Source organism: Cyprinodon tularosa, unplaced genomic scaffold (genome assembly GCF_016077235.1).
Source record: "Cyprinodon tularosa strain WSP-4 unplaced genomic scaffold, ASM1607723v1 ctg43, whole genome shotgun sequence".
Lineage (NCBI taxonomy): Eukaryota > Metazoa > Chordata > Actinopteri > Cyprinodontiformes > Cyprinodontidae > Cyprinodon > Cyprinodon tularosa.
This window is the reverse complement of record NW_024039152.1, coordinates 1,656,002-1,669,750: the sequence shown is the minus strand read 5'-3', so window position 1 is coordinate 1,669,750 and position 13,749 is coordinate 1,656,002. Positions and strand designations below refer to the sequence as shown.

The 13,749-nt window shown below is 39.0% G+C and overlaps 1 protein-coding gene across 2 annotated transcripts in view; it reads right to left on the bottom strand.

The window, feature by feature from the left end:
• sertad2b (SERTA domain containing 2b) overlaps positions 1-13,749 on the bottom strand; it is a 51,365-nt gene that overhangs the window by 14,313 nt on the left and 23,303 nt on the right. Inside the window, exon 1 of one of the 2 annotated variants that reach the window (XM_038299487.1) lies at positions 10,077-10,231. The exons of the other annotated variant lie outside the window; for it this stretch is intronic. The gene's annotated coding sequence lies outside the window, so the exon portion shown is untranslated. Of the gene's footprint in view, positions 1-10,076; positions 10,232-13,749 lie in introns of those variants that run through there. 2 annotated transcript variants of the gene reach the window in all.

The window sequence follows — 13,749 nt, the reverse complement described above, 5'->3', positions numbered from 1 at the left end:
TCTTTTCCTCCAGACTCTGGGACCTTGATTTCCAAAGGAAATGCAAAATTTACTTTAATCAGAGAACATGACTTTGGACCACTCACCAGCAGTCCAGTCCTGTTTCTCTTTAGCCCAGGCAAGACGCTTCTGACGCTGTCTGTGGTTCAAGAGTGGCTTGACACAAGGAATGCGACAGCAGAAACCCATGTCTTTCATACGTCTGTGTGTGGTGGTTCTTGAAGCACTCACTCCAGCTGCAGTCCACTCTTTGTGAATCTCCCCCACATTTTTGAATGGGTTTTGTTTCACAATCCTCTCCAGGGTGCGGTTATCTCTCTTGCTTGTACACTTTTTTCGACCACATCTTTTCCTTCCCTTCGCCTCTCTATTAATGTGCTTGGACACTGAGCTCTGTGAACAGCCAGCCTCTTTAGCGATGACCTTTTGTGTCTTGCCCTCCTTGTGCAAGGTGTCGATGGTCGTCTTTTGGACAACTGTCAAGTCAGCAGTCTTCCCCATGATTGTGTAGCCTATAGAACTAGACTGAAAGACCATTTAAAGGCTTTTGCAGGTGGTTTGAGTTAATTAGCTGATTAGAGTGTGGTTCCAGGGGCCATCAATTTTGAACCTTTTCACAATATTCTAATTTTCTGATATGATGATTTTCATTTGTTGTCATTTGTAATCATCAAAATTAAACAAAATAAACATCTGAAATATATGAGTTTGTATGTAATGTATGAATATAATATACAAGTTTCACTTTTTAAATGGAATTACTGAAATCAATCTACTTTTTCATGATATTCTAATTTTATGACCAGCACCTGTATATATTTCTGATAGTTTAGCACTTTAAACTAAAACATTTAAACATCAATACAGAAATTTATCTAAATGAGTAAATATCTTATTGCAAGATATATTCAATCTATTTAATATTTGATGAAATAAACAAAAAATAACTACTAAGATGAAGCTAAAATTTTTCTGAAATAGTGAAAATGCAAATTAATTAAGTTTAAACATCGCAGTCACCTAAATAATATCCCAAACCCGTACAACCAGAACTGATTTCCTCACTGCTACAAAGACTTAACCCAGTCGACCTCGGCAGATGTTGGCACTAAATGAGCCTGGTTCTGCTGGGGTGGAGTTTTTCCTCTCCACTGTCACTGCATGCTTGCTCAGTATGAGGGATTACTGTAAACAACAAAATGCAAGTGAATGTCTAATATCACTAAATGCTTATTTTTTACAGGGGAAATCCTGCAAGTCAACGACTGGATGCAATAAGCTGGTTTTTCTCAGTTAGAAACCTTTAACCAATCTGACGCGTCTCTCCAAGAGTATAGAACTGCAATGTAGAGAAACCTTCCTATAAACACTTCAATCTTTTCTTTATTTTTGTAGAATAACTTAATATTTTTTATTCATTCACTATCCAGCTCTTTTCCTTGCCAAACCAAAATGAACTTCCTTTGGTAGATATTGCTTTTTAAAGTCGGAAAACCACATCTTTCTTAAAGTGACTGCTGAGTGGAACACAGAAAATGATTGTCTGTGACCAACAGGGCTACGAAATGTAGCTGATTATACTGATTATATATATACTGATTATTGTTGCATTTTGTATATAGATTAAAAAAAGCAGATCATGTAATCGACGTCTGCATTAAATGTTTATTTTTTATTGGAGTATATTACATTTATATGTGACATCACAACTTTAGTCTAATCTTGGAAAGAAAAACAAGAATTAAATGCATACTTGACTGTAAGTTTTTTTTTCTCCTCCTTAAGCAGAACAACGGTCAACTGCAATTAACAATAAATCAATAAAACTGTCTGAGAATCCTCACAAATCTGGAGGTAAGGTCAGGTGCGTGCCAGTGCGGGGAGCGTTAGCTTGCCAACTAGGCCTGGAAACATAGCAGACATGTGGGCTGATGATATTGGCTGGCTGTGTGTGTGGTGCTGTATTGCAATGGTAGTGGACGGCCTCTGCAGTGATATTATGATCCTGTAACCGGATATGCTGGTTTCCATGCCTGAGCTGCACATCCACCCCTCCCCCTCACCTCCACGTTGGGCTATTTCAGGTTCCTGTGGATGCACAAACTACTAACACGCACACAGAAATGCCTTCAACCATACGTACTACGGACATACACTACACAGCTGCAGGTAGAGAAATGAGTATTTCTGCCAAGTTTAATAATCTTGGTATTTGCACATGCATCCCAGTCATGACTACGATTGTACTGTTTTTTTTTTTACTGTAATGCACCGAGCTCTGCACATGAGGACGACCCTCTCCAACTCACATCTATGAGAAAATGTCTATTTGCATGCGTTTCTGTCTGTCTCTTACACACAAGAAAAGCACAGTGCCGTACTAGTAAACACATTCCAGACCAAACCAAGAGGAAGAGATAGTGCATTGTGACCGGACCCCTCTACGCTCCCTAACAGCTACGATTTCCACACACAACTGAAGATACCGTTACACCATGACCACAGTTACAACTACTGCTGCTATAATTACAGACTCTGCCAGTTCAGATCCAGACGCCAATTCACTACAACAGGTTTGGTGACATCTCTAAGCACATGTGAAAATGTAAAAACCCAAATATTACACCTCATCCTCCACTTATAGGTTCTTTTCTTCTTTGCCACTGCCATTAGTAAGACAGACTAATACCCCAAAACAGGAAAACAATGTGAGTATCACTTCCTAGCAGCTGGTTTCACCAAGGTACTGGCATACTCAGAAACCACAGACATTAAAGTGATACCGTGACACACTTCAACACGTACAACTCAGCAAATCAAGGTTCTGACACTTAGGATTGATGAACAGCTAAGGAGGTAGGGAGTTATGTACTAAAATGTTTGTGTCTTTTTAATGAGAATTGTGTCAAGGGCACCAGTGTTTTCAGGAATGAGCGCAAGATGATAGATCTCAGTGCAAGCAGAGGGACACTGTCAGATTTTTCCAGGAGTGGATTTCTTTCCTGAAGCCAACTTTGGGTGTTTGCACACCTATAGACATTATAAGTACCAAAGCTTAGAAATCTTTTAATCCATGCCAGAAGTTTCTGGAGGATATTATACCAGCCTGAACCTATCCTGGGCCTTGAAATGGACTAGAGAACCATTGTGAGAGGTTCTCTTCGCTTGGTGATTGTTTGCTCAGCCAGTGTTTCAGAACTCAAGGAGGTAGGAGAGGGGGCTGCGACAACCATATGCCGGTTGTCGCAGGTTTGAGTTCCGGTCCTGCTCGCCTTTGCTAAATGTCTCTCCCCTCTCTTGAAATCCACTTTCCTGAATATTTGCCAAAATATCAATAATTAAGGCCACTACAGCCTATAAATAATCTTCAAAAAACAAATCAGCAGGAGAGGATGTGCAGAACATTTGAACAGAAAAAGGAAAAACAAATTAAAAAGAGCAAATCTGACTACAAAATAATTTGAAAATCTGGAATCAGATTCAGAATGTCAAAGCAGCAACGGATTAATCCACTGCAACTGGATAATCGGTGTAACACTAGGGTTCCATTGAAAGCATGAACGGCGGGAATTGTCCGTAGAGCGTACACTCCCCGCTGTTACGGTTGATCGCAGCCATTCTGGTCAATCAGAGTGGCTTAACACCGCGCAACGGAACCGTTTAAGAAATGTTGTCTGCTTCTGTAAGGTCTGTTTTTCAAGTTTGCACTTTAAAGGGCAGATTATACATCTGCACCCACACACATAAAATATCGCTTGGGTCTGGCCGCGAAACAGTTTTGCTGGTATGATTCTGCACTGTCGGTCTGGGATTTCTAGGGGCACACAGGAGTTTCCCCCAAAGCACAAGGGGGAGCCTATTCGAGAATTCGCGAGAATTTCGGCGGCGTCGGCAGGCATGTTTCAAATCTTCCAAAACAACAATGGCGCGTCTGCAAGATATCATGGTCACAGAGATGGATCCAGCATAGTACAAGTGGTACTACTTCGAAACCTCCCCGATTAACCTTTTGGCGTAGTTGTCTATTGTAGTTGTTCCTCGGTTTTTAAAAATGGCGCACCCCGGCACCGGATCAAGAAGGACGACCACACAGACAGCCAGAAAGGCACACCAAGGACCAATCACAGCTGCTTTTTGTCTGTGCGGGTTTGCAACTGTCCGACATGTAGTCAGGATTTTCTAAGGTGCGCAACGACGGTTGCAGAACCTCTGCGTGGGGGGTGTGGTCATGCAGAGCGACAGACTTGATGGTTGCAAAGGCTATGCGTCAGAATCATAAATTAGTATTGATGCTAAAAGGTTAGGTGACCAGATAAGAGCATCTGAGACATCTGTTGTACCGGCCATGACCAGCAAGGGTTTATAAATACAGCCTTAAACAGTTTCTAACTCTTGTTTGCAGCCCTGCTTATAAAAACTAAAGGGAGCAGTGTTTTTTATAAAAAAGTTTCTCTTTTTCAGGTAGAATGGCACATTTCAGTAGTTTGAAGTATTTTTCTGAACTTTGTTAAAAAGCTTTAGAAGTTCAGAGTCCAACTGAAGGATCAAACTTTTACAAGAAGCTAAATTTTTAGTAATGGGAAGACGTGGCATTGAGCTGATTCTCTGGCTGCGAAAAACCAAGCTGAGTGTTTCATTAGAGCAGTTTAAAGCAAACTCTGTTTGAGACCAATCATGATTCAGCATTGGAACCATATAAAGTTGAGAGGTGAATCAACAAATCCGGATTTAAATATCTTAATCAAAGATGTTGGAAATTGGTCTCAGGAGCTGCTGAACGCACCTCGTCTTGAATAATAACACAGGTAAAACATATTGCAATATGGGGTTTCTATCCCCCACTGCTTCCATAAGGACCAAAACAAAATGTCCTCATTGTTTAAGTAAGAACATTGTGGCCGGTCTTAAACTGAAAGGTTTCAGTAACATTGTCATTATGCCTGAACAAAGCAACACTAAACTTCAAAAGACAGCTGATTATAGAGGATTTAAAAAGTGTGCACACCCCTGTTAAAGCTCTGAGTTGGTGACGCAACATACGAAGCCTAAAGCACAACCTGTTGGGAGTGAGGGAAAATATGGGACGGAATTCTGTAGTCTCCATATGTCTGGACTAAGAAGTGAGTTTGTGACAAAAGCCTCGGCTTTCAAAGAAAACACCCAGGGCAGAAGAAATTGCATTAAAACAGAGTTCAATGGTTCACTATAGGATAAAATGTAGGTAAACAAAAAAGTATGTTTGTTAAAAAAAAATAAAAAATGCATATGCAAATGGATTCCTTTGCGCATAACCAAAGGAACCAAGTCACACAGTAAACTGTGGTGGTGGCAGCATCATGCTTTGGGGTTTTCTGTCTCCAAATGTTTGAACAGTTTCAAATATCATTTAGTCTCGACTCAAAACGCCATAAATGAAGATGGTTTTGTCTTGGCTTTGTTTGTTTTTCCAACAATTCAAATCAACCAATCTGTCAGAGGTTTAGTAGACTAAAGAATGAAAGCTGGAATGCATGTGTATACAACTAGAGTACTGTATTTATTCCTTTGTTTATTAATTACATTCATCCCAAGAAAGAGTAGTTTCTTTTTTTAACATCAGGAGTCAGTGGTATTTTAGCTCCAAAGTGCACTTAAAATAAAACTTGCTCTCACCTTGAGTTAATAAAAAGTTTAATATGAGATAAAAATGATTCTAATTTCTATAAAATAAAAGATGAACCAAACAAAACAAGCATGACGAACTGGTAGCAATATACACATGTGAGTGTGTGTGTGCCTGTCTAACCCTCAGAGTGAGGACCATTTCTCCACTTTCACCATCAAATTGAAGACCAGCTGTTGCAACGTGGGGACATTTTGCTGGTCCTTACATGCTATTTTTCTAATTGTTAGGTTTAGGGCTAAGGTGTAAATTGGGTTAGGGTAAGGTATGCATTGATAATGGTTAGTTAGGGCATAGAAAGGGTTGAAAATGACTGAAAATCAATGGAAGTCAATGGGATTCAACACATGGTCCTCACGACATATAGCAGAACGAGTAGGGGTGTGTTTGTGTGTGCATGTATTCCTGTCAAAGTGATCATAAAATGCTCACATGACGGAGGTCAGCTGGCTATCAAGGAATTCACGAGCTCTTACGTAATGAGGGACCCAGTTGCAAAACACAACAGTTGCACCGTGTGATAAGCAGCATCTACCTGAAGGTGCGACAGAACGGCGGGGGTGGGGATAAACTTGCCCAGTACGGTCTTTGTAAAGCTAACCTGATAGATTTTACATTTGTGTTTGTGACGTAGCAGTCCATGTGCTGGTAGACATAAACTGAGGCATCCACGACGGAGTTCAAAGGTCAGGGACAAGGCCAAAATAGAAAGTCACTGGTGTGATTCGTTTATTTTGTATTGAATGATACGCTCTATGCCGATTTATTAGACAAACTGATCTTAACAGTGAATCTTAAAAAAAACAAAAAAACATACATTAACTCCTACAAAAGTAAAAAAGAAAAACAGGAAACAACAATGATAGAAACACTATCAGCTGTTTTCAAACCAAAACGACGGCCACTTTTATGTAACCACACAGTAACTCCAAAGGTCAGACCTAAATGTACAATCAAAGTGTGCTTGTGCACATCCCGTATTTTCTGTTCCAGAGGGTCTTTGCTCACAAACTCCCTCCCAATCCCTCACTCTTTAGTCTATAAATACAAGGCAGAAGAAGAGAGCAGATTTAGGTCATCAGACATGCCTGCATGCTGCTGATCGAGTTCTTCTGCTGCTGAAGCGCAGAGGGAGAAAGCAGCCACAGTATGCTGGGGACGAGCCTCAGGAGCTGCAGGAATCTATGCTCTCAATATGTCCGCTAACTGTTTATACAGCAGAACGTGCCTTATTACTGCAGCACGCACCTTATATGCAGGAAAATCAGCCTGAATATCACTGTTCCTTCCTTGCAGCTTCGGCATTGGAAGCTTTCTTTCCACCACTTCCAGGCCACACTCCTTATTTCTTGATTTTAATCCTAAATGAACTAATCCAAGGCCGCTCCCGGCCATACTTCTGCCTAGAGGCTTGTTCTAGCCGTGGAGCTTTGCAGGACACCGCACGGATTGAAGCGTTGCAATAACCGGCTCTGCACCATTTATACACAGGGTAGGCTGAGTTTGCAATCTCCTCCAAGCCCTGCACACACCAGAAGACCAGATCCAGCTGCAACTGCAGTCATGTGGCTGTAATAAACCCGACAGGAATGTTTGGATGCAGAGCTTTCAAAGCTGCTTGATATTAACCTATAAAGTCACCAAATCTGTAAAATTTCATATTATTAGCTGTGCATCGGACAAAAGGCGATCTCCAATATATCTATAGCCAAATATTACACATTCATCCCTTATGTTACAACCCCGCAATTCGAGGTGCATGCTCAAGACTTTTCATCTCCTTCAACCACGTTTTCCTAAAATCTTTAACATTTCATACTGTACACTTCTTACACTTCCTGGCTGCAGGTAATGTCTTTACCCACACTTTTTCCTTAACTTTCCACTAATGCCCTTTAGTGCAGCCTGTCTTCTAAGTTCATTTTTATTGCTTACAATCCTTTTGTATGAAAAACATGAATGTCTGCCATCACTCTTTGTGTAATGCATCTACATACTATACGTATGACCTTCCTATGTCCATGTGGATGAATCTTAAACCAGCAACTCAAACTTCTGCCCATGCCTTGTGAATCTAATACAAACTCTTGAATTGGATTTGGTTCATAATCCCTTTTTAGGTTGCCTGTCTGACCGCATTTTTTTCTTCCAATCTATTTTCCATTCATATAATTAGTTAAGGGGCTATGTTAGGCTCATTCACACTGCAGGCCTTGATGTTCAATTCTGATTTTTTTTGTGAAATCCAATTTTTTTGCGTTGCCGTTCACATTTCCAAATATATGCGACTTGCATGTGATCTCCTGTTTGAACTGCAGTCATACAACGCAAGTGTTCCGCATGTGCAGTAGAGGACGTAATGACATTTCAGGCCAGCATGCTCTGTGTTTACGGAAGTAAGCATGGATGTTAATGCCGGAGCACATCTAGCGGTCTTTCCCAACCATAAAAACACAATCTTTTCAGGATGGTTAAACATAAATACTGCTCTCCACATCATCGTCTGCGAAGGTTGTTGTTTTTTTTGTCGCTTCTTCATAGCAAGACCCAGAATAGTGAACTTTGTCGGGTATTAATGGCATTCGGGTCGGATGAATGCAACATGGCCGTTCAGACACAGGTCGTATTTGAAAAGATAGCCATGAAAGACAGCCATGAAAAGATCAGATACAGCTCGCATATGGGCCAAAAAATCTGATCTGGGTCACTTCAGGCTGCAGTGTGAAGGGCAGTTTATACTTCTGCACCCACACAAATCAAATGTCGCTTGGGTCTGGTGGTGAACCAGTTTTGCTGGTATGCTTCTGCAAAGTCGGTCTGGAATTTCAGGGGATGCACAGCAGTGTCCTGCCAAAGCACTAGGGGGAGCCTATACAGGAACTTGGCGGATGGTCGCGAGAACTTCTTCAGCAGCGCCAGCAGGTGTGTTTATTTTCCTAAACAACAATGGTGCGTCTAGAAGATGTCACGGAAATGGATCTAGAGTATCCATTGTTGTTATTCCTCGGTTTTTAAAAAATGACGCGCCCCAGCAACGAATCTTGAAGGACGACCACACAGACAGCCAGAAAGGCAGAAAGGCATACCAACGACCAATCACAGCTTCTTTTTGTCTGCGTGCTTCCGCTTTAGGTCTGCGACTGTTCGACATGTAATCAGGATTTTTTTGAATTGCATGACGACGGTTGCAGAACCTCTGTGCGGGGGGCACAGAGAGATTTGACGGTTGCAAAGGCTATGCATCAGAAACATAAAATGGCCTTTAATGGCTTCCCTGTTTAGTTTTTAAATAACTATTAAACTCAGAAGTCTTCTGTATAATTGTTGAGACCCCAACATCAAATATCTGTATAAAAAAAAATATATTTTATGTAATATTCCAAGATTTTAGTTTCTTTAGCTTTAAATACACTAAAATAACTACTTTAAATACATAAACATCTCTCCTTATGTGACTTTTCAAACAGAAATAAAGTTTTTTTTATTATATTCACATTTATTTTTGAACGCACCTGCATAACAACTCATGGCATGTTCCTACACCTAGGCTGTCCCCTAGATGCTTGTCTGGATGCAGTTTAGAAGAACAAGAGGAAGAAGCAACCTCCTCTATGGGTGACCTACATGCTTCTCTTGGGTCACAGCACAGGAACAAGGAGAGAAGAAGAGGTGCTGTCCTCAGGAGGAGACTACTGTCCTCAGGAGAAGGCTGCTGTCCTAAGGAGGAGGCTGCTGTCCTCAGGAGGAGACTACTGTCCTCAGGAGGAGACTGCTGTCCTCAGGAGGAGACTGCTGTCCTCAGGAGGAGACTGCTGTCCTCAGGAGGAGGCTGCTGTCCTCAGGAGGAGGCTGCTGTGTTGTGGTGGAGATTATGAAACCCAGCCACCCTCCTCTCCACTACTACAGCTACTGGCTGTGCTGTTAAACACACAGAAACCCCAAAACAATAAAAAGTGTTTCTTTAACAATAAAACTATTAAATAAAGCGATATTAAAAGTTGATCTAATCCCTTTTTAAATTAATTTTCATTAAACAGAACACTCTAGTTTCTTTTATGGTTTTTATTTTATGTTGCACATGCGATGAGTCATAAAAGTGACTTTTAGTCATTGAGATGATTTTTGGAAAAACCCTTTTTTTTTTTTTGCTTGTTTGTTTGTTTTTTACTGTATGTGGAAAGTTTATCAGACACTTTTTCTCCGCAGCTGTAAACTAAAATCAGCAACAGACCGCCCTGTGTCAGTAACAGCGGACACACACATAGTGGTAAAACTTCTCCACTACCTTTACTGATACCGAAACACAGCAGCGGCAGCTTCTATTATTCATTAGAAATTGCTTAACGCTCTTATGCCGGTGTGTTTCCCCCCCTCGGCTCCTTTTAAAGAGTTAAACATAAAAAATGAGCCTTACCAGATCCAGGTCCGCCGGGGGTCCACTGAGAAACATGAGGGGGGGTATTTAAACAATCCCGTCGGCAACAGAAAAACAATCCGTCCTCGCTCCCGGAGCCTTTGCCACACAATGGCGCTGATAGGAGGAGAAAACAGCCTCCGTTCACTGGAACGCTGCTGCCTTCAAGGCCTGTCGGATTCACCGGGAAACAGGCGCTCTGTTTTAATTCCGACGTACTTATAAGCGATCAAACATCACCTATTCAACGATTCTTAAGACGTATGATAATTAATAACTATATATAACCCTGAATTTAAATAAAACAGAAATGCGATCTATTTTGTGGCGTTTGGTTTTAGTTTCTTTGGTGAATACACAATCAAAGAAAAAAACGGACAAACAGCAACTCATTTGTCACTAGTTCATTTAAATAGTGTTTAGTTTCACTCAAACAACAACTCGGATCCTTTAAAATACTTTATTTTGATTCGGTTCTGATAGGATTTATAAATCTAGGTAGGCAAAGGAAATTTACGGGGGTTCATTGAAAGCAGCAGGAGCAGCTGAAACCGAGCAGCTGCTCAGAAAGCGAGAGAGAGGGTTTTGGCCCCGCCCATTTTCAAATGTGTGTTCACTGACACGCACGTTCACAGTGACAAACTCAGACCCATCTATTTTTCTCATTTTGTAGGTGCAGCTCTACTGGTCGATGATAATCAGTATCGAATTAATAAATTAATAAAAAATTTTAAAAGTAATGAAAAAACACTAATTTATTATTATTATTAATGTGATAAACAGAAAAAAATAATTAAAATGATGCTATTATATATTATAACAAGACAATGTTAATGTTATTTACCAGATAAGAGTTATCTACAGACAAATGTCTTAAATTCCATTATTTATAACATGCCTAATTACCTAGAGAAATGAATCAGAAATGCATACTTAATTAATATTACTAGCTAATATTTCACAGTTATCCTTAATTATTTTAATATTAAAACATGTATTCCAACGTAACTAAGCAATGAAACAATTAATAAAGTATATTTTCTTTTTAGAAGAAGCCTTTGTTGGATTAAGAAAAAAAGTAACTTACAAATTATTACACAAACTGATCCTTGAAAAGATATAGCTATAATAATTTAAAATTTTCAGGATTTCCATCTTTATCTCTGTATTTTATAAATCACTGACTAATTAGGGTTAGTTTTTTTTAGTATTATTATTATTTAAGAAGTTAATTAAAATTCTATTGTTAATTTATTGTTAATATATTTAACTAGTAGTGGCACCTTTGGCCCTTCATGAGGGATGTAATATGCAACTCTTTAGTTCATACAGTACATATTTTTGTCAAATACTCCACTTTTGGAGTTACAGTTATGTGTATAGTGACCACAGGGGGCAGATAAAAAAAAAATTCGTACTTATTTCCTTTTTATATATTTTAGCTTCAATGATTTTCCTTTCAAAACTGTGACGGACAGATGAATTGAGCCGTTAATGTCTTTATGTAAAAGCAACTTTAAAAAATTTTTGGGCATCAGAAGGTTCATCAGCAAATTTACGATTTCTATACAACATAGTCTTAGCACGGTTTACTTGGGGTTTAATTTTGGCCTGTGTCTCTGTCCGGCTGTCTGATGAAAACAGTAGTGCTGTGGGCTCCCCATAGAAATGGCTAAAATCGCCATAGAAACCACACATTTTTTGATTTGTAGGTTTGTGTTTTGCTCATCAAGTTTTGTTTTCTTTTTTAATTATTCAAAAAATATAGAAATATTAAAGGAATAACAGAGGGAATTTTAAAAAGAACATGCATTTTTTTGTAGCAGTGCATATTTTAATCGATCAGATAATCTTTAAAGATTATTTTACTTAATGGCTGAACACTTTTGGCAAGATTTTTGGAGGTGATAGTGGTGTGAATTGGCAAAAATTAAGAAATACTAAGCATATCAATACACATGTTTAATGATACAATTTAACCCTGAAATGTTAAAAAATTACAATATATTGGAATTTGTGTGAAAATATAGATCTAAAAAACCTCAAAGGATCTTTTTGTTGCTATGCTGCGGCTGAACAGGAGCAGCTAAATAACATGGCTCTTGGTTGTTGTGCTGCGAACTAATGACTGGGAATTTAAGAGTTACATAAGTAAGACCATTAAATGGAAGATTTCCTATTAAAAAAATAAATTTAAGATCCACTTTGCCATATTTTGCACTAATACCTATATAATCTAATAAGATATCATAAAATTGATAATTTGAAATGATACAATTATCGTCTAATTAAATGTTCAGATATTTGAGAGTACCTAGTGTTTAGTGCATTAGATTCAGATTTTTTATGTTTCTAATGTATGGTCAAGGACAAATAACAGCATGCTAATGTGTCCAAACAGCTTCTCTAACAAGATGTTCACAGTGGGGAGGTTCTTTATAACCAAATCTCATCTGGCCTCCTAATATTAACAGATCTTGGGAATGATCATATTTTCTGGTCTCTTTTTTTTAGAACTGCCAACAGCTTCTCAATGCGGTTACGTTCAGGGAAGTTTTGTGGCCACAAGTCCCAAATATTTGGTATTTGTAGCTAAAATATACCCAGATAAGCCATGTATTTTTTCTGGACTCTTGGTAGAAGTTCCCCTATAGGTTCTGATCCCACTATTTTCATAACACTGTTCTTAATGAATATTTGGTTTAAAAACCGTTACTTTGGGGGGAAATTAATGCACCAAATGGTTGCTTTCAGGATCCATAATTGTTTAATCCAGTGACTCATGGCGGCTCCTTCTTCTTCGGACAGGTGTTTTTTTTTTTTGTTTTTTTTTACCTCACCAAGCAATCAGCAGAAAGATTTATCTGATAAGATAACTGAGCACTACTCTTCTGCTCTCCTTCCTTGTCCCTGCTGCAGAACTTCAATCTGTTCATGATGTTCCTCTTGGGATTAAGTCGTGTCTTTTCGACTCTTTTTGCCAAAAAGTTTCCTCCCTCCCATATTCCAAACAGGTTTACACCCCCTATTGCAAATGCTGAACAAGCTTTGCACAGGGTGACATTATGATTTGGTCCTGGAGATTGCTAGACACTCTTGGGGTTCTTTTCTGTAATTTATCCTCTCACGTTTGAGTAATGGGTAATCCATAAAACTGTTCTTTTAGCTACTAAGATTAGCAGCTGTTTCCTGCATGTGAAGCACAAAAACCTAAGCTTCATAATTATGGAAACAATATTGTAAGCGTAAACATTTTGTAAAAAGTAATCCACTGTTTTTTTTATTGCTTATTTAAATTATTTGATAGTAATAAGGCAAAAAGCGGTTAGAAAATTACTTTTTCCAGGTGTTTATTATCCAGTGAGGGGTGATAAAATATGTCATTACATTTTAGTCCAATTAAATTGTAGAATTTATGACCAGAGGCAGACAGGAATATAAAGTTATTTCAAACAACAGAGTTGGGAATATGTGAGTATCTTTAATAAGTAAACTGTTTAGCTTTAGCTAAACCAGCCTAACTTGGGGTTGCATTTACATTTTTTTTTTTTTTTGAGTGAATGCTCATCTGATTTTAGGTCTGCGTTCATCTCTTTGGACTCTGAGTTGACTCATGAATGCCGAGCAGAGAGAAGGGATGGCTCTAAATAAAGATTTCAGGTCAAAAACAGGA